Source organism: Poecilia latipinna, unplaced genomic scaffold (genome assembly GCF_001443285.1).
Source record: "Poecilia latipinna isolate Pla-1442-1.1 unplaced genomic scaffold, P_latipinna-1.0 Scaffold6838, whole genome shotgun sequence".
NCBI classification, from domain to species: Eukaryota; Metazoa; Chordata; class Actinopteri; order Cyprinodontiformes; family Poeciliidae; genus Poecilia; species Poecilia latipinna.
The window spans coordinates 1-3136 of NW_015119454.1; the positions used below are offsets into that span (position 1 = coordinate 1).

The 3136-nt window shown below is 42.4% G+C and overlaps 1 long non-coding RNA gene across 1 annotated transcript; it reads left to right on the plus strand.

Moving 5' to 3' along the window:
• Nucleotides 1–803: 803 nt before the first annotated feature.
• On the plus strand, nt 804–2777 carry LOC106944084 (uncharacterized). Its single transcript, XR_001424103.1, has 3 exons — nt 804–913; nt 1320–1476; nt 1896–2777. It is a non-coding gene; the product is annotated as an uncharacterized LOC106944084 (long non-coding RNA).
• The last annotated feature ends 359 nt before the right edge of the window (nt 2778–3136 follow it).

A 3136-nucleotide genomic window follows, 5' to 3' on the forward strand; every position in this document is an offset into this window, starting at 1 on the left:
TAACCCTTGAAATGCAGAAAAATCCTGAAATGCTGGTCAAAGGTCACATCACCGCCATCCTTCCCCCATCACTTCAGAGGAGGTCAAACTTTTTGTATAATGGTGCAACAGCAACTTGCTTTGGAATGTGGGAAAAACCAAAGAACTGGTGATGGACTTCAGGAGGAAACGGCATGTGGACACCCTGTTCAACATCAAGAATACTACTGTAGAGATTGTCACGCACCTTATGTTCCTTAGGGTCCACATAGCAGACACTCTCACCTGGTCACTGCACACCAGCTTCCCTGTCAAAAGGGCACTTCCTGTGCAGACGCCTAAGAAAACACACCTCAGCCCAGAGAGAACAATCCATGACAGAGGATAGAGGGGACCTTAGCGATTCTTGTTGCCCTCGACAGGTAGCGTTGTTTTGCCAGATCCCCAGTGGGTGGCAGTGTGACCCCAACCATTTTACGCATGTGATATACATATGTATGAATGTGCTTTTGTGTGTGTGTGCGTGTGTAACTTTTTTTTTTAGAACAACCGATAAAGATTCAAGACACCCCCAATTTTTATGACTTTTATTTTATTTTATTTTATTTTATTTTGCATTTTGCATTTTGAACATCCTGGATGATAAGAGACTAACTTTGTGGGGACATAAGCCAAAGTGCAAAGCCAATCCGTTTGAAAGTCATTCTGAGGTCGCCAGAAGAACCGCCCTAATTCTGTCAGCGCTGTTCTGTGATTTGTCCAAATATTATAAGCGACATATATGTACCGTTGTCCTATTGGACAAAGAAGAGAGCGATCACGCCCGGAGGGTTGATGACGTCATGAAAGGACAAATTGATTTACCGCGAGGTCATCAAGTCTCTCCGAGCAGCCGGCTGCGGAAAAGCGGAGGCGCCATCTTGAGACACTGAAAGTAAGTTTATTTGTTATAAATCCTTTATATTAAATAGAACATCAGTACTTATTACGGGAAGAATAATAACTGTGTTTAGTGTATTCGAATTATGTGTGTGTATGTGTGAGAAGAGGGGGACTTAAAAGGGGACTATAACCTTGGTCAGCCCCATTGAGGTAGCTTAGCCTATCCTTTACAGTAGTTTAGTCTTGGCCTGAATGAGGAAAAGACAGGCCGGTATAAATTTGCAGACAAACCGACGTTATATCCATTTAAGTCAACATCCAAGTACGTATACGCTGCATTGTTAAGTACGATGTATATTTCATGTCCCAATGACTTTGTATCACTTGCTTTTGGTTGTCAGTGAAGGATTTCATTACTAGTTAGCATAAGCTAATGGTTTGCATTTTGATCTCTGTAGCGTAGCTCCGCCACCATGTACCCGACTTCTCTGACGCAGCTGGCAAGAGCCAACCCGTTCGGCGCCCCTCTGTTCAGCCTCCAGAAAGTGGAAGAACCCCAACAGAGCCTCAATGGACAACGGCCTCGCAGACTGGCAGCAGCTGCAACAGCAGACGGTAAACCGGGTCGTTAGCAGCAGAGCTAACTGTAGCCACGCTAGCTATAGATTTGCCCTGACAAGACGTAGTTTATTATGTAGTCTAATAATGGTCTCTTTATTTACTGATTATCTAATGCCCAACTTCTGTTTTACTAGCCTTAAAATAATTAAATGTTTAATTGTTGGAGCAATTTGCTATCGGGCCTCTTCTGTGGCCGGCTGCATGCCGAGGACAACGAAGGACAAATGACTGTAGGGGCTGCAAATTACTCGTATTTACTCGTAGTTTCAAGTACTGTAGCAGATGACAAGGGTACATGTACAGCATGTTGACCTCATGTCCCAAACACGTAATCAGGTGTATTGAATTCTACTTTGTTTCCCCTTTCTGAGCAGAAGTGCTCAATTTTTAATACCTCACCTTTGTTTCTTCAGAGGGAGACAGTTGTGAGTTCGGCTCTCAGAAGTATTTTATCCTGTGTGGTTTTGGTGGGATTCTGAGCTGTGGCACCACACACACAGCTGTTGTTCCCCTCGACCTGGTCAAATGCAGAATGCAGGTCTGTTGCAGTAGCTCGATCTATTTTTTTTTCTTTTTTCTTTTGAATGTAACTTCATCCCCGCCAGTCCTCCTCCTTTCTGTTAATAAGCATTAATCTGCATGGTGGAGGTTGTTTTTGTTTTAATTCCGATCACATTTTGTTGATGTGACAATATCACTGCATGATTCCATAAAACCCCGTGTTCCACTGCAGGGGTCAGTGGAGCCGACCCGTTTAGAAAGTGTAGGAATTTCCACAGTTTGTCACTGGCAAGTATGTTTTGAAAGTGGAGGTAATTACATATGTAAGGAATAAAAACAAACATACAATTTTCACATGGATAGGTAAAAGTTGGTATGGGACAGCACACTGGATTTCTTTCTGGTAAAAAGAGAGGCCAGATTGAGACTTTTAACTGCATGCCATGCAGGTGTTTTTTGTTGTTGATTTTTCTCGGTGAACTGCAATATCATTAAACAGTTAAACTCAATTATTTAAACATATTCCCCACACTGGCATATTTACTTATTCTTTAGTGATTCTCACTTGATGTTGAAACTCCAAACTTTGTCTCTCTTGTTTTTTATGCTTGTGGTGAGAGGCTTGTGCCTGGTGAGATGCAGGGTGTATCCTGGACACATCTCCAGTCCATCTCAGGCCAACACTGAGACCCAGGACACACAATAATGCATGCACATGTTCATGCCCAAGCATGCAATTTAGAGAGAACTGCTTAAAATTGATGAGAGAAAGAACTCAAGAATAAAAGGGAAAACATGGAAACGTGATGCAAAAAGAGCCTAGGCTGAGATTCAAGACCTTCTTGCTGCAAAGTTTCCCACAGAAAACCCAAGTCTGGGGTAGGGCAGTCCACCAGCAGTCTGCTGTGTTTTTGAGTTAAAAAAATGTTGACAGAAAATATGACGAGGTAATGTATCTGTTATGGATGACTAAAGATTCATAGGGAATAATTAGTGATTGTGTTAGTTTCCTAAATCCTACAGTTTTTAGTGCTGTGAATTGCACTACTGTGATTTGCTGATAGGTGATTTACCCAGTGTTTGCAAGAAATTCTCTGGACAAAAAAGGGCTGTGACATGGACTGGTGTGGCTCTTTGGTCTGGTCCCAGTACT